The sequence below is a fragment of the Pongo pygmaeus genome, chromosome 1 (assembly GCF_028885625.2).
Source record: "Pongo pygmaeus isolate AG05252 chromosome 1, NHGRI_mPonPyg2-v2.0_pri, whole genome shotgun sequence".
Taxonomy (NCBI): Eukaryota; Metazoa; Chordata; class Mammalia; order Primates; family Hominidae; genus Pongo; species Pongo pygmaeus.
Genome location: NC_072373.2, coordinates 181023527 through 181046612, shown reverse-complemented (window position 1 = coordinate 181046612; position 23086 = coordinate 181023527). Strand labels below are relative to the sequence as shown.

The 23086-nt window shown below is 36.5% G+C and overlaps 1 protein-coding gene and 1 long non-coding RNA gene across 3 annotated transcripts in view; both read right to left on the bottom strand.

Annotated features, from left to right (window-relative positions):
• Positions 1 to 11096, bottom strand: part of LOC129036955 (uncharacterized) — a 96931-nt gene extending 85835 nt beyond the window's left edge. The window contains exons 1-2 of the long non-coding RNA XR_008502697.1: positions 11007 to 11096; positions 8828 to 9035 (exon numbers count right to left, since the gene is read on the bottom strand). This is a non-coding gene — a long non-coding RNA (uncharacterized LOC129036955). The remainder of the gene's footprint in view (positions 1 to 8827; positions 9036 to 11006) is intronic.
• AGBL4 (AGBL carboxypeptidase 4) overlaps positions 1 to 23086 on the bottom strand; it is a 1536119-nt gene that overhangs the window by 948194 nt on the left and 564839 nt on the right. The window lies entirely within an intron of this gene.

Here is a 23086-nt window from a genome sequence, read left to right as displayed (position 1 = left end):
CCCAACCCGTTCTAGCTTGTAGTGTTTCTGCTGAGAAATCTGCTGTTAATCTGATAGGTTTTCCTTTGTAGGGTACCTGATGTTTTTGTCTCATAGCTCTTAAGATTCTTTCCTTCATCTTGACTTTAGATAGCCTGATGACTATGTGCCTAGGTGATGATGTTTTTGCAACAAATATCCCAGGTGTTCTTTGAGCTTCTTGTATTTGGATGTCTAGATCTCTAGCAAGGCTGGGGAAGTTTTCCTTGATTATTCTCTCAAATATAATACGTTTTCCAGACTTTTAGATTTCTCTTCTTCCTCAAGAACACCAATTATTCTTAGGTTTGGATGCTTAACATAGTTCAAACTTCTTGGAGGCTTTGTTCATTTAAAATTCTTTTTTTTGTCTTTGATGGACTGGATTAATTAAAAAGGCCTGTCTTCAAGCTTTGAAGTTTTTATTCTGCTTGTTTGATTCTATTGCTGAGAATTTCCAGTGTATTTTGCATTTTTCTAAGTGTCTCCTTGATTTCCGAAGTTGTGATTTTTTTTTTATTTATGTGATCTATTTCACTGAAGAATTTTCCTTTCTTTTTTTTTTTTATTATACGTTAAGTTCTGGGGTACATGTGTACAACATCTGCCATGTTGGTTTGCTATACCCATCAACTCTTCATTTACATTAGGTATTTCTCCTAATGCTATCCCTCCCCCAGGCCCCCACCCCACCAACAGGCCCCAGTGTGTGGTGTTCCCCTCCCTGTGTCCACGTGTTCTCATTGTTCAACTCCCACTTATAAGTGAAAACATGTGGTGTTTGGTTTTCTCTTCTTGTGTTACTTTGCTGAGAAGGATGGTTTCCAGTTTCATCTAAGTCCCTGCAAACAACATAAACTCAACCTTTTTTATGGCTCCATAGTATTCCATTATGAATATGTGTCACATTTTCTTTATCCAGTCTATTGTTGATGGGCATTTGGGTTGGTTCCAAGACTTTGCTATTGTGAACAATGCTGCAATAAACATACATGTGCATGTGTCTTTATAGTAGAATGATTTATAATCCTTTGGGTATATACCCAGTAATGGGATTGCTGGATCAAATGGTATTTCTAGTTCTAGATCCCTGATGAATCACCACATTGTCTTCCACAATATTAGCTGTGTGACTTTGTACTAGTCATTTTCTGTTTCTGAGTCTCAATTTCCTTCTCTATATTATCAGGCATTTGGGCTAGATGAATGCTAAGGCTATTTCCAGTTCAAACATTCAATAATAATAGCTCATTGAAGGCAGAGACTACTTCTTTATTCATCTTTGTATCTTCACTGCCTCGTAGGTAGCATGTATTAAGTATTTATTTACTGTGCATTTGAACTAAACATAAGTATAGAACTGTGGAGGAGAGAGAATAGAAAAGAAGCACCATCTTAACATAACTTAGGGAGACAAAATCAATAAGACTTGGTGACAGATTGGTAAGAGAGTGAGGAACCACACTGACCACACTGAAATGAAATACAGACCAAGCTGACCAGACTCCAGCAAGACGAACCATCAGTGACTAAATAACTGTTAGTATATCCTTGGAAAAATAAGCTTAAATAATTTGGACTATTTATTATGGAGAAGAGAATTCTCAGGGAAATGGATCAGCTTCCACAAGCTCTTCATTCAAAAAATAGCTTAAAGCTTGGATTAAAAGCATTAAAGACTATTTCATGTCACTTTGGAATACGCCAGTTTTTCTGATGTTACAGGGTTACAAATGTTGAAGTCATGGGCTTTGGCCATATTGGTTCTAAGAGAGGAGAACGTAATGTTACTTAGAACTGAGAAAGACCTGATAACGTGATAATTATAATTTCAGAACTTAAGTGCGTGATACTCTGTTGGAGAATTTTTGTGCTGTTTTTCATGTCAAGGACATCCGGGTCATATAAACCTCAAGATCCCCAAGATATTTTGGAGGTTTATGGCAATAAGGTTACTTGAAATGGACTATTCTGAGATATCTAGGTAAAATAAAGAATAGGGAGATCATTTATTCTAATCCTGTCATTTGACTAATAAGAAAATGGGGAAAGTTGTTTAAGGTTACACATTGAGTTAATGGCAGAGCTGCTATTGAATAAGTTAAAAAGAAAGGAAACTAACGTTCTTTGAACTTCTATGGGCCAGGACCTTTACATGTATTATCTCGATTAATGCAATATACATAGGACATAGGTGTAATAGCTTCATTTTATAGATGGAAAAATAGATGTAGTTATTTGCTTGCCCAAGGTTGTATTAAGTTTCAGAGTCAGGATTGGACCCCAAATTGACTTGACTCTAGCCCATGCCTGACACTCTGCTACCTTGCCATTATTATGGAGAACATATATACCCTGGTTTTCCAGAGACAGTCCTAGTTTATGCAAGTTATCCAGGAATAATTATCAATAGTACTCTTCCACTTAAAAATTTCAGGTTTGGAAGATAAATTGTATGACCAACCTACATTTTACTATGAATAGAAAAATGTAAAGTACTGCTCACTGTCTTTCAAAGAAAATTTAGGGACCCAGCAGCTTACTGCCCATAAAGTTTCCTTGTATTACTCATGGATCTTCAGAGAAAACTGGGTCTCTTTTAAGATAAAAAGGATGTTCCTTCTCATCTGCTACTTTCTGAGGCTTTCTCTCATACACAAGTTAAAGGTTATCAGTAAAGAAAGACATTCGTTAGAAAAGGAGATGGGGAGTAATTAAGCTAGGAAAGGGATTCTGTGTAACCTAATTCTGAGATAATAAGTAACTCACAAGCAAGGGGAGAGCCACATATTAATTTAAAGAGCACTGGCACAGAAAACTCTGGGAAGATTAATGATGACATTGAATCAAAACCTCATTTCAACTGAGTGTGCTAAGAGTAAAAAAACATCTGAATAACACATTTACTAAGTAGTTTCATTTGTTCATGCGTTCATTCATCCTATTCTGTGCTGAACCTAAGCTAAGTACTATAACTTCCTGAGGGCAGAGGCTGTGGGTTGGTCTTATTTCCAGCATCTGGCACAGTGACTGCTGCCTAATAGGTCCACAATAAACACATAGTGATTAATTTGAGTGAATACAAAGATGACTGAGAGACAGTCTAAAGCATTTACTGTGTAATAGAAGAGAAAGACAAACAAAATCAGAGAATATAATGTCCTCAGTACATAACAGAGGGAAACTATGGAACTCTGCAAAACTGAGAAGGCAACTAAGATAGCATAGAAAGTAGGGGTCAGAGTAAACTTCCTGTAGGAGCTGACATGTGGGCTGAATTTTGAAATACCGCTTGGCAATATATACTCTCACTTGATTATGCTTAGACCCAGATAGAGATTATTACTATTTTACAGAGAAAGAAGCTAAGTCCCAGGGAGGCTTGCCCAACATTACACTATGTTCACATTAATTTATTTACTCCTTCTTTATCTGTGAGGAAGTTATAAGATGAGGGTAGGAACTTTGGCGAGGATTACAAATAATGGAGGAAGCCTTTGTGATATTTTGGAATTAAAGAAGAGATTCTAGTTCTGAGTACACCTTCTTTGATTCTGGAGAACGAGGAGAAACAAAACCAAGCCCAAAATGAAGAAAGTTTTAAGAGAAAAAGGCAAAGGCGACTTTAACATTGCATTAGTGTGTTCTTTTGTTTTTAGATCAGACATTGTTGAGAACTTACTGGAAACACAGAGATGGAATACAACATGTCTCATTTCAAAGAGCCCAATCTCTAGTGAGATAACACAGGCACATATCAGCAGAGGAGGAAAAGGAGGGATGATACCCAAGCCATGAATAGAAAAAAAATCATTTGCCAGTGTGGAAATTCTCAATAGCTTGAACATAGTAGGTCAAGCATGTCAGTAAATGGAAACATGGGAGGAAGGCTGTGGGCTCCATGATGAGAGACTATGACAAAACTGATGCTTGTGTCACACCCCCATCCAACAACTACCACCCTCTACTCCTCTCCTGGTACCTAGCTCAAGACCAGGTACTGGATAGGTTTCTACTAAGCCTTTCTGAATGAACAAACAAATGAATGAATAAAAAGTAACACGCACTTCCCTCACAAAGAACACTGGCATTTTAAGACCAGCCTTTGATGCCTTAAACCAAACAAAGTAGAATGTCAGGCCCTGGGTGAGGTACATATACTGTGGAGCTATTTTGAGAAAATATAATCCCTATTCTGTCATTTCATATAGGGAAACAATAACCTCCCAACCCTGACTGTATTTCCTACCCCACCCCTACACACACACACACACACACACGCAGACATGTCAGCTGATTCTGGGTGCCAAGAATTATGGATCATTCTTACTGGATTCCTATACTTCCTATACTAAGTGACCTTAGGCAGGTCACTTTTCCTCTTAGAGCCTGTGTCTTCATTTGTAAAACTGTCAGAATAAAAGCTGCCTTACCTACCCTGCCAGACTACTGTGGGGCTCACAGGAGATAAGGAGCTTTAAAGTGATATAGAATCTGTCCTCTCCCTATCTCCTCCATATCAACAAATGTGACCATCTTTTATATATCCCCAGTGCCTTAAGCACAGAGATTGCTCCTTGAATTTTTGCCAAATGAATGAAAGTAGAACATTATTATTCTAGGCTTTCAGGAGAAAGACAAAAGGAATTCAGCAGCCCAATGTAGGTAATACAAGCATTCCTAGGAAGCACTTAGCTGACAAACTAAAGGGAATGGAGCCCACGTATAAAGAGGTGGTTTGGTAATAAATCACACATTTGCATAAGCTGTGAATCATTCTGTATAATTAGAACAAATAGTTTACCTATAAATCAAGGCTCTGACATCTGTGAAAGTCTGATGTTTATTCCCCTCAAAACACCAAATTATACTCAGAAGATAACAAATGATCTTTCTCTGGGGAGAAAGACTGAAGAAGGCGTCTTGAGGGAGAAAGATTGCTAAATCAAATGGTTTAGATGAAAGTAAAAGGGTCTTGAGATGATTCCCAATGACTCATTTTATTGCTTCAGAACTATATACCTGGGCGTGGCAAGGCCCATGGTAGAGTAGCATTTTGTGCCTTAGGATGTCATTTCACAGCAATCCCAGGTTCATATATATCTGAATCATTTCAATTATTGGATCAATAGTGGCTTTCCAATGATCTGGCTGTTTACCTGTATGATACCATTCTAAAAATTCCTCAAGGGTTTGGCCTTCATTAGTGTCAATTCAGGACTTCATCCTTTCCAATCTATGTTCTTGAGAATCATTTTATAGAATTTGGGTTCCCCAAAAATAAGCTACTACCATTCATAGGCAGTACAGAAGACAGAAAGTGTCTAAAGGAGCATCTTTTTCACAGGAATCAAGATTTGACCGAAACTCACAAGTCAAAGAACAGAACAGGAAATAAAATCCAACGGATCAAAATGCAGCCTCATCACTTTTATCTCTTGTCAGGTTTTGTTAACCAGCATCAGAGGGAAAATCGACAGGGGCAATGAGTGGGCCTTGCTCTAAAAAGACCCTTCCATCTGGTGCAGTGCCGAAACCATCAGCCCCGTAATTAAAATGCAATTGCCATCCCCTGCCGCAATCCCAGGATGGCCATTTTATCTGCATGAGATATAGAGGGGAAATCACAATTTTTTTACACTTTTCTGGCTCCATTAAGTTTATTCTCCTTCTATTAATTAATCTAACTACACTAGGGGCTCCTTCTTACTCTGAAAACCAGGGTGGCACAAACCACACATGGGATGTCTGAAGCAGCATGAATTTTTAAAACTGGGTTCGTATCCTCATTACAGAAAGACTTAATTACTTCTGACTAAATCTGTAATTAAAATATATCACTGGAGCAGATTCACCTGCATGTGTAGGTGTTGGCACGCACACCCCTGTGATGGGCAAAGATGAAGCATCCAGAGATAGTGTGCAGAGAAGGAAATTTTACTCAGTGGCAAGATAATTCTCAAAGAGAAGTTCAAAATTAAAGTCAGAGAAAAAAATCTGATGACATACAGGAGTAATCCCATTAAATCTTAAGAAAATTATATCATGCCCAATAGCTAATTGTGACAAAAAGGGATGTGCTAGGGTAGAAGGAAACTAGGGTAGGAGGTGACAGGGAATTGGGGTTGAATTGGGAAGGCAGCCAAAGGTAAAAGTCAACCATGACTTCTCTACCATGAAGGTGAGTCAAGGTTGTAGTTAGAAAGACAGTGTGAGCCAGTTAGAAAGTGTGAGTAGTTAGAAAGACAATGTGAGCCAGAAATAGAACTATAAATAGTATGCAATCTTGGGTATCTGCTTTATGTGTTGTTCAGAAAGTGTTATGTGGCTAGATATGAAAGATCAAATGAACTATTTCAGCCTGGAGTATTGTAAGAAATAAAAACTACTAAATTGTCAGATAGAAGAGGTTCAATATTTGTTCTCATACACATAATTTGTCTCTAGCTTGGGTAAGTCCCTTCCTCTTTTAGCCTGTTTCCTCATCTGTAAAATAGGGGCAGTAATTATCTGTCTCATGCACCAAGACACTATGTGCATCTATACAACTGTGAGGGCACCATCCACGTCAACTATGAGCAATGCAGGACTACTGTGTGATCTATGGCCTGAGAAGGGAAGGGTCTTTATTGCACTAGAAAAGTCTGTGTAAGTACATTACATTTTTAGTTTGCATGACCTCAAGGCATATACTGTCATTTGTTATGAGTTTCCTTATGATTAAAATTAAGGTGTTGGACTTCACGATTTCTTAAGGTCTTGTTCAATTCTAATATTTAAAAGTATTACAGTTTATTCACACATTCAACTAAAATTCAAGTAGGACCTAAGACAAGTGCAGAAAATTAAAAAATAGTTGAAATATGTTCCTTTCCTTTAAGAGTTCCCATTTGGGTGGACTTTATGCTAACTATATAAAGTCCTTCTAGGTAAGACATTTCATGCTTTTTAACTGTATTTTCTTAGGCCCTGATATTCAAGTGCAATTATCAAATTATATCACTGTAAAACATTAAGCTAATAAGACTAAACAATTGCAAATTTTAAATGACATTTAAAATTAGGCAAAATCTTATCTTTAGACAAATAAAATTGCAGTTGATCCTTCAACAACATAGGTTTGAAATGCATGGGTCCACTTATACACAGATTGTTTTCAATCAAATGCAGATGTGGGAGTTGAGTATGTGAGGATTTTGGTACACATCAGGTCCTGAAACCAATCCATGAAATACAGTGAAAAGTAACTGCATTTGGAATGTCTTTGGATTATTTTAATATGAAATACTGAAATGGAATTCAGAACGACCAACTCTAGTCCTGGATTATCTGCTAGTCACTTGAGAGCTTAAGTCATTTGGTCTCTCAGAATATCAGCTCCCAGATTTGTATCATAATCCTGAAGGATACAATCCCAAATGCCATAATCCTGAATGTTGAAATTCTGAAAGATCAAAGTCCCCCAAAATACAAATCCCTAAATTCTAAAATCCCTAACATCTAAAATCTTGAAAATCACAATCACAGGATAATTTGCCTCATGTCAGTCCAGCTCTTACGGATTATCCCTATGCAATTGCCCATAATCTATTCCTGTAATACACATTCTCATGTCAAATTTTCTTTGCCGTTAGTTTAGTTTTCTTCACTATTTTCAAATTTCAGCATTTTTTTTTTACAATTTACTATGCTATGTATTTCATCTTCACATCATTTCCAATACCGAAGGAATAAATTGTGTGGAGACTTTTAGAGAGTTCTAATTTGTTTTATGCATTTTTTGAAAATTTGACTCCATGAAAGTGCATTATCACAATATTGACTATGTATATAAGCATTGTGTGTGTATATAAAAATGTTGAAATTTCCTCAATAAATGAATAAATGCCCTTTTTGGACACGTACATTTGTGAAAGATAAAATTTCTCAAGATCTCAGCCCTTTGGATGACTACATACACAGTGGTGACCCATTGTAGTTTTTGATCTGTCTCATCAAACGACTTAGATTGTTTGTCATGGTATTTCAGATGACCACATTATAAAGCTGGGTACACACAATTACCAACCACAGTGATGCATGTTTATACATTTCCCTTTTCACCTATTTCTTTATGCATATGATTCATCTGCTCATAACTGTTACAATGATGTGACTGTTGTTAGTATACTTGAGTGTTTATGCTTGCAAAAATACATATGTTATTATTGCCTATTTTATTGTTAAGATATCCTATGAAATGTTTTGTCATGTTTTTGTGTTTCTCAAATGTCCTTTAAAATGTAGGGAAATATCTTTTAAATTTTTTAAAATTATTTTTCCAGTATTATATTTCAATCTTTTGAGATTTCAACATTTGGGATTATGGTGTTTAGGACTGTATCTTTCAGGATTATGATCAGCTCCTTCAGCCTCCTTCCAATCAAATAAGAGATTGGGCCAACTAAGATGATCTCTGAGCTTAAAGCTTTACGGATTCATATTTTAGTTAGTGCATTATCAAATTATTTAAAATAATTGCACTGCAAATACATACACTTTGGTATGTTTTGTATTTTACCAAATACAAGTGGTAGTATACACTTATACCAAAGATGACCAAACTCTTTCTGACATCTCATAAGACGCCCCTAAGTACCATGAATAGTTGATGATTCTTGCTAAACCAGATAAAGTTTGTAAAATGAAATTTACAGAAAGTTGAAATTATCATTGAACCAGTTCTTTCAAATTCCTTCATAATAATTTTGATTTAAGCTGCTGCTAAGAAGCTGAACTCACTGATTTAAATTTTGCTATGTGTTCTCACCTCCATTCACTGCTTTCTTACTAAATAAATATTTTGCATCCATTTTATCTTTTAATTTCATCTTTGGTTAAGCAGATTGGCTGAAGCACAGAGTCTATGTAAGAGAGGAATATGAGACAGGACTGGATATAGAATCCTAACCCTGACACTTCCTAATAGTGTGTCCTCGGGTAAATGATTCAATATCCCCTAGTCTCAGTCTCTCTACCTGTAAAATTAGAATAATAACAGTCACTCCACAGAATTATTTTAAAAATTAAAAGTTATATAGAGAATTTCTAGTACAATGTCTAAAATGTAGTAGGTATTCTAAAATGTATTTTCTCCTCACTGTACCCCATCTATAACATCATCCACAGATGAAACACTTTTCCAGAAAAGAGAATTTATTTAATCAGGAAATTTTGTCTTAGATATAATAGTATTAAAACAATATCTATATCAAATGTGTACTATAGATTTCTTGAAATAATATGTCAGATTATACTCACTCCATACATTCATCAAAAAGACTTAGAAGTTCCAGGCAATGCTACCCTTGTAAAATATTCATATAAGATATCCACTATTTGAGAGAGAGAATAGGAGAAACTAATTTACTCTCCGTTTCTCTGTATCTTTGACCTCTAAACAATAAGATAGATACCAAAACATAATATACTTAGGTTTTATTAGCTTAACTACTATTAGAAGTGTCATTACCAAATAGGTTATGTGTTAGGAGGTGGAACTTGACTCTGGAGGCAGAGCTAGGACACCAGACCAAATTGAGGACTAGCTAAAACAGGGAATGGGTGGAAGTAGCTTTCCATAAGACATGCCCACCACTGTGCCCTGTCAGTTTACCATTGCCACGGCAACACCCAGAAGTTACTACCCCTTCCCATGGCAATAATCTGACGACCTGGAAGTTATCACCCTATTTCAATAAATTTCGGCATAATCTACCCCTTAAGTTGCATACAATTGAAGTGGGTATAAATACGACTGCAGACATGCCTTTGAGCTGCTACTCTAGGCACACTGCTTATGGGGCAGCCTTGCTCTGCAAGGAGCAATACTTCTGCTGCTGCTGTACCTGCGGCTTCAATAAAAGTTGCTGTCTAACACTACTGGCTCACTCTTAAATTCCTTCCTGGGCACATTCAGCTAAGCTCCAATGTGGGGGCTTGCCTGCTCTGCCTTAGTTATGATTTTAGCTTTTATAGATGCTCTGTGTAAGGAATGCTCACCTATAAAAAATAATATAATATCTTTGAAAAATCTCAGCTTAAAGATATCATGAATTTAACCAAAGCCTCTCTCTACAAGGAATATACATAACAATCTCTCCTAAAATGTAGGTCCAGGAAAAACTTTCCAGTCAACAGATTTGCTTCCTTTTATGAAACAAAAGCAATAATATAAGTCATTATGTTATTTTTGCTTTGGTATCAAGGAAGCTTAAAGGTATATCTAGTGTTTTATTTAAACACTAGATTTTTGTCCCCATGAGTAGCTCCACAATCTCATTTACACTGCATTCAGAATCTTCCAAATTTTGTTTTTGTTTTTGTTTTCAGTCTTAACTTCTCAAATACTCAGGAGCCTGCTTCTAGGAAGATGGAGCACATGTATGTTTCCCTAATTCTCTTGCAGGGTAAAACTAAAACTCTTGGACTTTATACGCAACAACAAACATAATAAGACTCCTAAAGGTGGAGGGAAGCAGCAGACTAACTAGGGACCTTGGGACCCAGAAAATGACATGGCGGTCAGTTCCATGGGTTTTCTTTTTGCCTCAAAGATGCAAGAATGGGTACTACAGAAGCCAAAACTGAAATGCCAGTAGGTACAAACAAACAAAAGCCAACAAAAATCTGTTCCCTAGACAAAGGATCAGGAAAGAGGCAGCCCAACAAGACAAGAAACTCTTAGAAAATAAATTTTCTACTATAGCCAACACCACAGAAAAAAAACTGTGGCCCTATTCTACTCACAGCAACAAAAGCTAGTGAGTTGTCTAGACTTTCACCCTCTCCATACTGTAACAATGTGTCCCAACCCCACCATCAGAGTGGTGTCAGAGATGGCCAAGTAAGAAGATGAGACCTTCATTCCTGCTGGGTAGCAATGAGCCTCCCCCTACACCACTGTGGTGTCAGTAGAGGAAATGTGGGGTACCAGAACTTCTACTCACCTCAGAAGGAATGGGGATCCCCTCCTAGCTTGTGTAGTGTCAGAATAGTCTTGTGGAAAATCGTAATTTTTACCACAGCCCAGAACCCTGCCCAGCAGTAACAAGGGACCCCTTCTGTTGCAGCAGTCAAGTGGGGAACTTGTAATTCTACTCCCATCTGCAATAAGGTGGCAACATCCTCTTTCTTTCAGAGTATTTATTGTCTGCAGAAGTCAATCAAGACATATTATTTAAGTCTGATGTGGAGTCTCATAATCTAATACACAAAATGGTCAAGTTTTACTAGGAAACCACATATACCAAGAACTAGGAATATCTTAAATGAAACGAGAAAAATGTAATTAGTAGATATGAACACAGATATGGCAGATATTTAGAATTATCTGGCAAAGATTTTAAAGTAGCCATCATAAAAATGCTTTATTGAGCAAATATAAACATGCTTAAAACAAAAAAATAAAGAATCCCCTCAGAAAAATTAAGTGTCAGAAAAGAATATAAAAAGGGACAGCTCCTGTAGAAAACAGTATTGTGGTTCCTCGAAAAGTTAAAAATAGAAATACCACATTATCCAGCAATTCCACTTCTGAGTATATACTGAAAATAATTCAAAGTTGAGTCCTGAAGAATATGTGTTTTGCTTTGTTTTCTTTAGTTTTTGGATTATTATTTTCATTAACTTTATTTTAGATTCTGGGGTACATGTGCAGGTTTGTTACATGGGTATATTGTGTGATGCTGAGTATTGGGTTTCTAACAATTCTGTCACCCAAGTAGTGAACATAGTACCCAGTAGGTAGTTTTTCAGCCAATGCCTCATGCCTTTCCTCCCTCCTTCTGGAATCCCCAGTGTTTATTGTTCCCATCTTTGTGTCCATGTGTACCCTATGTTTTACTCCCATTTATAAGTGAAAACATACGGTATTTGGTTTTCTGTTCCTGCATTAATTCGCTTAGGATAGTGGCCTCCAGGTGCATCCATGTTGCTGCAAAGAACATTATTTCACCCTTTTTATGGCTGTTGCATATGTATCCTATTTTCTTTATCCAGTCCACCGTTGATAAGCATCTAGGTTGATTCCATGTCATTGCTATGGTGGATAGTGCTGAGATAATCATGCAAATGCATGTATTTTTTGGTAAAATGATTTATTTTCCTTTGGGTATATACCCAGTAATGAGATTCCTAAGTCGAATGACAGCTCTCTTTTAAGAAATCTCCAAACTTCTTCCCACAGGGGCTGACCTAATTTACATTCACGCCAACAGTGTGTAAGTGTTCCTTTTCTTCACAACCTCACCAACATCTGTTATGTTTTGACTTTTTAATAATAGCCATTCTGACTGGTGTGAGATGGTACTTCATTGTGGTTTTGATTTGTATCTGTTTGATGATTAGTGAGGTTGAGCATTTTTTCATGTTTGTGGACTACTTGTATGTCTTCTTCTGAGAAGTGTCTGCTCATGTCCTTTGCCTATTTTTTAATAGAGATGTTTGGTTTTTGCTTGTTGATTTAAGTTCCTTATAGATTCTGAATATTAGACCTCTGTCAGTTTGCAAATAAAATTTTTCTTATTCTGTAGGTTGTCTGTTTGCTCTCTTGATAGTTTCTTTTGCTGTGAAGACACTGTTTAGTTTAATTAGGTCCCACTTGTCAATTTTTGTCTTTGTTGCTATTGCTTTTAAGGATTTAGTCATATTCTTTGCATAGATCAATGTCTAGAAGAGTATTTCTTGGATTTTCTTCTAGTATTTTTATAGTTTTAGGTTTTACACATTAGTCTTTAATCCATTTTTAGTTAATTTTTGTATGTAGTGAAAGGCAAGGGTCCAATTTCACTCTGCTGTATGTGGTTAGCCAGTTTTCCCAGAAGCACTTGCTGAATAGGGTATCCTTTCCCAATTGTTTATTTTTGTAAACTTTGTTGAATATCAGTTGGCTGTATGTGGGCAGGTTTATTTCAGAGGTCTCTATTTGGTTACGTTGATCTGTGTCTACATTTGTACCAGTACCATGTCGTTTTGTTTACTGCAGCCTTGTAGTATAGTTTGAAGTCAGGTAACATGATGATTCCAGCTTTATGCATTTTGCTTAGGACTTCCTTGGCTATTTGGGCTCTTTTAGTTCCATATGAACTTTATGATCATTTTTTCTAATTATGTGAAAAAATGACATTGGTAATTGGATAGAAATAGCATTGAATCTGCAGATTGCTTTGGGCAGTATGAACATTTTAATGATATTGGTTCTTCCAACCTATGTATGTGGAATGTTTTTCCATTTATTTGTGTCATCTCTGATTTCTTTCAGCTCTGTTTTCTAGTTGTCATTGTAGAGATATTTCACTTCCTTGGTTATATGTATTAGTGGGTACTTTTCTGTGTAAATTGTAAATGGGATTACATTCTCCTTTTTACTCATTTTTTTGAGACAGGGTCTCATTCTTTCACCCAGGCTGGAGTGCAGTGGTGTGAACATGGCTAACAGGACCCCTGATCTCCTGGACGCAAGCCTGCAGAACAACTGGGACCACAGCCACATGTTTCCATTCTTGGCTAATTTTTTCAGTGAATTCTTGACTTGGTTCTCAGCTTGAATTTTTTTTTTTTTTGGTGTATTAAAATGCTAGTGATTTTTCCATGCTGATTTTATATCCTGAGACTTTGCTGAACTATTTTAAAAAATAGGTCTAGGGATATTTGGCAGAATCTTCAGGGTTTTATAGGTATAAAAAAAGTATTGAAGAGTTTGGTATTTATTGTAGTCTTCTCAGTCTGGCCTTGTTTGTACCTGTCCTTTTTGGAAAGACTTTCCAGGTATTTGAAATAACTGGAGTGTTGTGATTTAAGCTGTATCTGCATTAAGGGCCACCCCAAGTACATTAGCAAAGAGAGAAAATCTGACTTCCTCTTTTCCTATGTAGATGCCTTTTATTTCTTCCTCTTACCTGATTGTTCCAGCTAAAACTTCCAGCAGTATGTTGAATAGTAGTGGTGAAAGTGGACATTATTGTCTTGTTCCAGTTCTTATGAGAAATGCTTCCAGCTTTTGCCCATTCACTATGATATTGGCTGTAGGTTTATCATAGATGGCTTTTATTATTTTGAGGTATGTTCCTTTGATGCCTAGTTTGTTGAGGGTATTTAACATGCAGGCGTGTTGGATGTTATCACATGCTTTTCCTACATCTATTGAGATAATCTTATGGGTTTTGTTTTTAATTCTGTTTATATAATGTATTACATTTATTGATTTGCATATGTTGAACCATCCTTGAATTCCAGGAATAAAACCCACTTCATCAGGGTGAATAAGTTTTTGATGTGCTGCTGCATTCAGTTTGATAGCATTTTTTGAGGACTTTTGTGTCTATGTTCATCAGGGATATTGGGCTGTAGTTTTCTTTTTTGTTTTGTCTTTGCCAGACTTTGGCACCAAGATGATATTGATTTCATAGAATGAGTCAGAGAGGAGTCTCTCCTCAATTTTTTTGGAATTGTTTCAGTAGGATTGATAGCAGTTCTTCCTTGTACATCAGGTAAAATTTGGCTGTGAATCCATCTTGTCCAGGGCTGTGTTTGTTGTAGGTATTTTTATCCCTTATTCAATTTTCTTACTCATTATTGGTCTGTTCAGGATTTTGATTTCTTCCTTGTTCAATCTTCCAAAGTTGTGTGTTTCTAGAAATTTATCCATTTCCTCTAGATTTTCCAGTTTTTGTGCATAGAAATGTTCACAGTAGTCTCTGAGGATCTTTTGTATTTCTGTGGGATTGGTTGTGATGTTACCTCTGTCATTTCTAATTGTGCTTATTTGGATCTTCTCTCTATTCCTTTTTTAATGTAGCAAGCAGTTTATCAGTCTCATTTATCCTTTCAAAGAACCAACTTTGTATGTTTCTGAACCTTTGTATAATTTTGGGACTCTCAGTTTCATTTAGTTATGCTCTGGTTTCAGTTATTTCTTTTCTTCCATTAGCTTTGGGTTCAGTTTGTTTTTGTTCTAGTTGCTTTAGGTGTGAGGTTGGGTTGTTAATTTGAGATCTTTATATTGAGGTGCTTAGCATTGTAAACTTTCCTCTTAACACTGCTTTTGCTGCATCCCAGAGATTTTGGTATGTTTTGTCTCTGTCTTCATTTATTTCAAAGAATTTTTTTTATTTCTGCCTAAATCTTGATGTTTACCCAAAAGTCACTCAGGAGAAAGTTGTTTAATTTTCATGTATTTATGTGAATTTGAGAGATCTTCTTCGTACTCATTTCTATTTTTATTCCATTGTATGCTTAGTATCATTTCAATTGTTTTAAATTCACTGAGACTTGCTTTATGACAGAGAATGTGGTCAATCTTAGAGTATGTTCCATGTGCAGATGACAGTGTATATCTTGAGGTTGTTGAGTGGATTATTCTGTAGATGTCTATTAGATACAATTGATCAAATGTCAAATTTAAGTCCATATTTTTTTCATTAGTTTTCTGCTTCGATAATCTGTCTAATGCTGTCAGCGAGATGTTGAAGTTCCCCACTATTATTGGTGGCTGTCAATATTTTTTCTTAGGTCTAAAAGTACTTGATTTTTGAATCTGGGTGCTCCAATACTGAGTGCATGTATCCTTACAATAGTTAGGTGTTCTTGTTGAATTGAACACATTATCATTATATAATGCCCTTCTTGGTCCTTTTTCTTATTGTTTCTGATTTAAAGACTGTTTTATGTGATATAAGAATAGTGATCTCTGCTATTTTTTGTTTTAAATTTGTGTGATAGATCTTTCTCCATCCCTTTACTTTATGAGACTATAGCATTTCCGGACCTGCCCTGGGCCAGAGGGGAGCTCAGTACACCGAAAGGTGAATCCCAGGCATGGCAGCATTCACCACAAGCTGACTGAAGAGCCCTTGGGCCTGAAGATAAAATCAATAGAAGCCTGGCAGTAAGTACTCCCTAAGGGCCTGTTGTGGTATAGTCCATATGATGAAACTTCTCTGCCTGTGGAAAGGGGAGGAAACAATGGGAAGGACGGCATCTCATGATTTGAGTATCAGATAGGCCACACTAAAATAGAATACCAGGTAGGTTTTTTAAGTTTTCGACTCTAGCCCCTGGTCCTCGAACAGCACCTCTGGACCCATGCAGGGCCTTGGGAACTCACCTCACTGAAGGGAAGGATATAAACTTGGATAGCTTCACTAGCTGCTAATTGTAGTTGCAGGGCCTTGAGCAAACACAGGTGGTAGCAAGGTAGTAATTACAGCAGACCTTGGGCAAGACGCAGTGCTATGCTGGCTTCAGGTTTGACCCAGCATAGTCCTAGTGATGGTGACTGAAGAGGTTTTTGTGTCACCGGAACCCTAGATCCACGGAGCTTAGAATGGAGAGAAATCAGCTCCGTTAGTTTGGAAGAAAGTAAGGGAAGAGATCAGGAGTCTCTGCCTGGTAATCCAGAAAAGTCTTTTGGATCTTACCCAAGACCACCAAGGTGGTACCTCTATGAGGCTACAAGAATCATAGCATTACTAGGCTTGGGGTGCCCCCTAATGTGGATACAGCTTAAATCACAACACTCAAGTTCTTTCAAACACCTGGAAAGCCTTCCCGAGAATGACAGGTACAAACAAGGCCAAACTGAGAAGACTGCAATAAATAACAAACTTTTCAATGACCAAACACTGAAGAAATCTACTAGCATCAATGCCATCTAGAAAAACATGACCTTACCAAATGAACTAAATAAGGCACTGGGAAACAATCCTGGAGAAAAAGATATGTGACCTTTCAGACAGAGAATTCAAAATCACCGTTTTGAGGAAACTAAAAGAAATTCAAGATAACACAGAGAAGGAATTGATAATTTTATCAAACAAATTTCACAAAGAGATTTGAATAATTAAAAAAGAACGAAATAAAGATTCTGGAGATGAAAATGCAACGGACACACTGAAGAACACATCAGAGTCTTTTAATAGCAGAACTGATCAAGCAGAAGAACGCATAAGTGATCCTGAATATAGGCTATTTGCAAATACACAGTCAGATGAGAAAAAATTTTAAAAAAGAATTAAAGATGAAAGCATGCTTGCAGGATTTAGAAAATATCTTTAAAAGAGCAAATCTAAGAGTCATTGGGCTTCAAGAGGAGGTAGAGAAAAGATAGAGTTACAAAGTTTATTCAAATGGATAATAACAGAGAATAATTCCCAATCCTAGAGAAAGATAACAATATCTAAGAATAAAAATAAAATACCAAGCAGGTTTAACCAATAGAAGACTAACTCAAGACATTTAATAGCCAAACTCCCAAAGGTCAAGGATAAAAAAAGGACTCTAAGAGCAGCCAAAAGAAGAAGAAGAAGAAAGAAGAAGGAAAAAAGAAAGAAAGAACATATAAGGAACTCCAATATGTCTAGCAGCAGATTTTTCAATAGAAACCTTATAGGCCAGGAGAGAAGCATGACATATTTAATGAGCTGAGGGAACAAACTTTTACCCTAGAATACTATCTGGTGAAAATAACCTTCAACCATGAAGGAGAAATAAAGACTTACCCAGACAAACAAAAGCTGAGGGATTTCATCAACACTAGACCTGCCATATAAAAAATGCTAAAGGGAGTACTTCAGTCAGAAAAAAAAGAATATTAATGAACAGTAAAAAATCATCAGAAGGTACCAAACTCATTGCTAATAGTAAGGACACAGAAAAACACAGAATATTATAACACTGTAACTGTAGAGTGTAAACCACTCTTACGTAGAAAGACTAGAGTATGAACCAATCAAAAATAACTACAGCAACTGTTCAAGACATAAACCATGCAATAAGATGTAAATAGAAATAACAAAAAGTTAAAAAGGAAGAAATGGAGTTAAAATGTAGTTTTTATTAATTTTCTTTTTGTTTGTTTATGCAGAGTTAAGTTGTTATCGGCTTATAATAATGGGTTTTAAGACACTATTTGCAAGCCTTATGGTAACCTCAAATCAAAAAACATAGGATACATAAAAAATAAAAAGCAAAAATCAAATCATATCGCCCGACAAAATCATACTCACTAAAAGGAAGACATGCGAGAAAAAAGGAAAAAAGACCTCAAAACAACCAGAAAAGAAATATAATGGTAAGAGTAAGTTCTTACTTGTCAGTAATAACATTGGAACCGACAAATTAAGTAATGCTGTAGGATATAAAATCAACATACAAAAATCAGTTGCATTTCTGTATGCCAACAGTGAACAAATCAAATCAAGACAGTTATCCCATTTACAATAACTACAAATACAATGAAATATCTAGTTTTCTTTTTTTTACTTTTATTTTAAGTTCAGGGGTACATGTGCAGTATGTGCGGGTATGTTACATAGGTAAACCTGTGTTGGGGGGTTGGTCATAAAGATTATTTCATCACCCCGGTGTTAAGCCTAATACTGATTAGTTATTTTTCCTGCTTCTCTACTTCTTCCCACCCTCCACCCTCTGATAGGCCCCGGTGTGTATTGTTCCCCTCTACGTGTCTGTGTGTTATCATCATTTAGGTTCCACTTATAAGTGAGAACGTGGGGTATTTGGTTTTCTGTTCTTGCGTTAGTTTGCTAAGGATAAAGGTGTCCAGCGCCATCCATGTCCCTGCAAAGGACAGGATCTCTTTCTTTTTTTAGAGCTGCACAGTATTTCATGGTGTATATGTACTACATTTCCTTTTCTTTTTTTTTTTTTTTTTTTGAGACAGAGTCTCGCTCTGTCACCCAGGCTGGAGAGCAGTGGCGCGATCTCAGCTCACTGCAAGCTCCGCCTCCCGTGTTCACACCATTCTCCTGCCTCAGCCTCCCGAGTGGGAGTGGCTGGGACTACAGGCGCCCGCCACCACACCCGGCTAATTTTTTGTATTTTTAGTAGAGACGGGGTTTCACTGTGTTAGCCAGGATGGTCTCCATCTCCTGACCTCGTGATCCACCCGCCTCCGCCTCCCAAAGTGCTGGGATTACAGGCGTGAGCCACCGTGCCCGGCACACATTTTCTTTATCTAGTCTATCACTGATGGGCATTTGGGTTGATTCCATGTCTTTGCTCTTGTGAATAGTGCTACAATGAATATATGCTTGTATGTGTCTTTATAATAGAAAAATTACAATTTATATTCCTTTGGATATATACCCAATAATGAGGTTGCTGGGTCAAATTAGTTCTCTCTTTAGGTCTTTGAGGAATCATCACATTGTCTTCCACAATGGTTAAACTAATTTACACTCCCACCAACAACATGAAAGTATTCTTTTTTCCCCATGACTTGGCCAGCATCTGTTATTTTTTGACTTTTTAATTATAGCCATTCTGACTGGTGTTAGATGGTATCTCATTGTGGTTTTGATTTGCATTTCTCTAATGATTAGTGATGCTGAGCTTTTTTTCATAGGTTTGTTGGTCACTTGCATGTCTTCTTTTGAGAAGTCTCTATTCATGTCCTTTGCCCACTTTTTAATGGAGTTGGTTTTTTTTTTTTCTCTTGTAAATTTGTTTAACTTCTTTATAGACGCTGGATATTAGACCTCTGTCAAATGCATAGTTTGCAAATATTTTCTTTCATTTTGTAGATTATCTGTTTCTTCTGTTGATAGTTTATTTTGCTCTGCAGAAGCACTTTCATTTAATCAGGTCCCACTTGTCAATTTTGTTTCTGTTGTAATTCCTTTGCTGTCTTAATCATGAAATATTTGCCCCTGCCTATGTCCTGAATTATATTGCCAGAGTGTCTTCAAAGGTTTTTATAGTTCTGGGTTTTACATTTACGTCTTTAATCCATCTTGAGTTAATTTTTGTATGTGGTGTAAGAAGGGATCCAGTTTCATTTTTCTGCATATGGCTAGCCAGTTATTACAGCATCATTTATTGAACAGCGAGTCCTTTGCCCCATTGCTTGTTTTTGTCAGGTTTGTCAAAGATCAGATACTTGTAGGTGTGTGGCTTTATTTCTAGGCTCTGTGTTGTGTTCCATTGGTCTATGTGTGTGTTTTCATACCAGTACCGTGCTGTCTTGGTTACTGAAGCCCTGTAGTATAAAGTCAGGTAGCGTGATGCCTCCAGCTTTGTTCTTTTTACTTAGGGTTGCCTTGGCTTTCGGGTTCTTTTCAGTTCCACATGAATTTTAAAATAGCGTTTTCTAGTTCTGTGAAGAATGTCAGTGGTAGTGTAATGGGAATAGCATTGAATCTATAAATTGCTTTGGGTAGTATGGCCATTTTAACAATAATGATTCTTTCTATCCATGAGCATGGAATGTTTTTCCATTTGTTTGTGTCATCTCTGATTTGGGTGGTTGGTTTGTAGTCTCATTGTAGAGAACTTCCACTTCCCTTGTTAGCTGTATTACTAGGCATTTTATTCTTTTTGTGACAGTTGTGATTGGAAGTTCATTCGTGATTTGGCTCTCGGCTTGACTGTTTTTAGCATACAAGAATGAGAATGCGAGTGACTTTTGCACATTGATTTTGTATCCTGAGACTTTCCTGAAGTTATCAGTTTAAGAAGCTTTTGGACTGAGATGGAGTTTTCTAGATATAGGATCATGTCATCTGCAAACAAAAATAGTTTGACTTCTTCTTTTCCTATTTGAATACCCTTTATTTCTTTCTCTTTCTAATTGCTCTGGCCAGAACTTCTAATACTTTGTTGAATAGGAGTGGTGAGAGAGGGCATCCTTGTCTTACGCTAGTTTTCAAGGGAATTGCTTCCAGCTTCTGCCCATTCAGTATGGTGTTGGCCATGGGTTGGTCATTGATGGCTCTTACTATTTTGCGGTGTGTGATTTCAATACCTAGTTTATTGAGAGTTTTTAACATAAAGAGATGTGAAATTTTATCAAAAGCCCTTTCTGCATCTATTGAGATACTTAGTGGTTTTTGTCTTTAGTTCTATTTATGTGATGAATCATGTTTACTGATTTGTGTCTGTTGACCCAATCTTGCATCCTGGGGAGGAAGCCTACTAGATCGTGATGGATAAGCTTTTTGATGTACTGCTGTACTCAGTTTGCCAGAATTTTGTTGAAGATTTTTGCATTTATGTTCATCAAGGAAATTGGCCTGAAGTTTTTGGTTTTTGTTTTATCTCTGCCAGGTTTTGGTATCAAGATGATGCTGGCCTCATAGAATGAGTTAGAGAGGAGTCAGTCCTTCCTTTTCAATTTTTTGAAATAGTTTCAGTAGGAATAGTACCAGCTCTTTGTTTGTACATCTGGTAGAAATCAGCTGTGAATCCATCTGGTCCTGGGTAGGCAGGACCAGGTTTATTGGTTGGTAGGCTCTTCATTACTGCCTCAATTTCAGAGCTCATTATTGGGCTGATCGGAAATTCAATTTCTTCCTGGTTCAGTCATGTGAGGGTGTAAGTGCCCAGGGATTTATCCATTTTTTTCTAGACTATCTAGTTTATGTGTCCATAGGGGTTTATAATATTCCTGTTTATATTTCTATGGGGTCAGTGGTAATATCTCCTTTGTCATTTTTAATTGTTTTTATATAAATCTTCTCCCTTTTCTTCTTTATTAGTCTAGCTAGCAGTCTATCTACTTTATTTAAAAAAAAAACAGTTTCTGGATTCATTGATGTTTTGAATGGTTTATCATGTCTCTATCTCCTTTAGTTTAGTTCTGATTTTGGTTATTTCTTGTCTTCTGCTAGCTTCGAGATTTGTTTGCCATTAGTTCTCTAGTTCTTCTAGTTGTGATATTAGGTTGTTGAGATCTTCCTAGCTTTTTGATGTGAGCATTTAGTGCTATAAATTATCCTCTCAAAACTGCCTGAGCTATGTCCCAGAGATTGTGGTATGTTGCATCTTTGTTCTCATTATTTTCAAAGAACTTCTTGATTTCTATCTTAATTTCATTATTTACCCAAAAGTCATTCAGGAGCAGGTTATTCAATTTCCATGTAATTGTATGGTTTTGAGTGAATTTCTTAGTCTTGACTTCTCATTTGATTGTGCTGTGGTCTGAGAGACTGTTATGATTTCAGTTATTTTGAGTTTGGTGAGGAGTGTTTTATTTCTGATTATGTGATCAATTTTAGAGTAAGTGCCATGTGGCAATGAGAAGAATGTATATTCTGTTATTTCTGGATGGAGAGTTCTGTAGATATCTGATGCATTTGATCCAGAGCTGCTTTCAGGTCTTGAATATCTTTGTTAATTTTCTGTCTTGATGATATGTCTAATATTGTCAGTGAGATGTTAAAGTCTTCCACTATTATTGTGCAGGGGTCTAAATCTCTTTGAGGATCTTAACCAAAGAAGTGAATAATCTTGGCAATAAAAACTATAAAACATTTATGCAAGAAATTGAACAAGACACCAAAAAATAGAAAATTATTCCATGTTCATGGATTGGAAGAATTAATATAGCTAAAATGTCCATACTACCCAAAGCAATCTACAAATTGAATGCAATCCCTCTCAAAATACCAATGAAATTATCCACAGAAATATAAAAAAAATCCTAAATTCATATAGAATGATACAAGACCCAGAATAGCCAATAAGTGGTGCTGGGAAACATGGATATCCATATGGAAAAGAAGAAAATTAAACCCCTATCTCTCACCACATACAAAAATCAAATCAAAGTGGATTAAAGACTTAAATCTACTACCTCAAACTATAAAACTACTACAAAACACATTGAGGAACCTCTCCAGGACATAGAACTGGGCAAAGGTTTCTTGAGTAATGCTCCGCAAGCACAGGCAACCAAAGTAAACATGGACCAATGAAATCCCATCATGTTAAAAAAAAAAGAAACTTATGCACAGTATAGGAAACAATCAAGTGAAGAGACAACCCATAGAATGGCAGAAAATATTTGGAAACTATGCATCTGACAAGGGATTAATAAACAGAATATATAAAGAGCTCAAACAATTATATGGGAAAATATCTAATAATCTGATTTAAAAATGGGTAAAGATCTGAATATACATCTCTCAAAAGAAGACATACAAATGGCAAATGGGTATAAAAAGGTGCTCAACATTATTGATCATCAGAGAAATGCAAATCAAAACTACAATGAAATGTCATATTATTACAT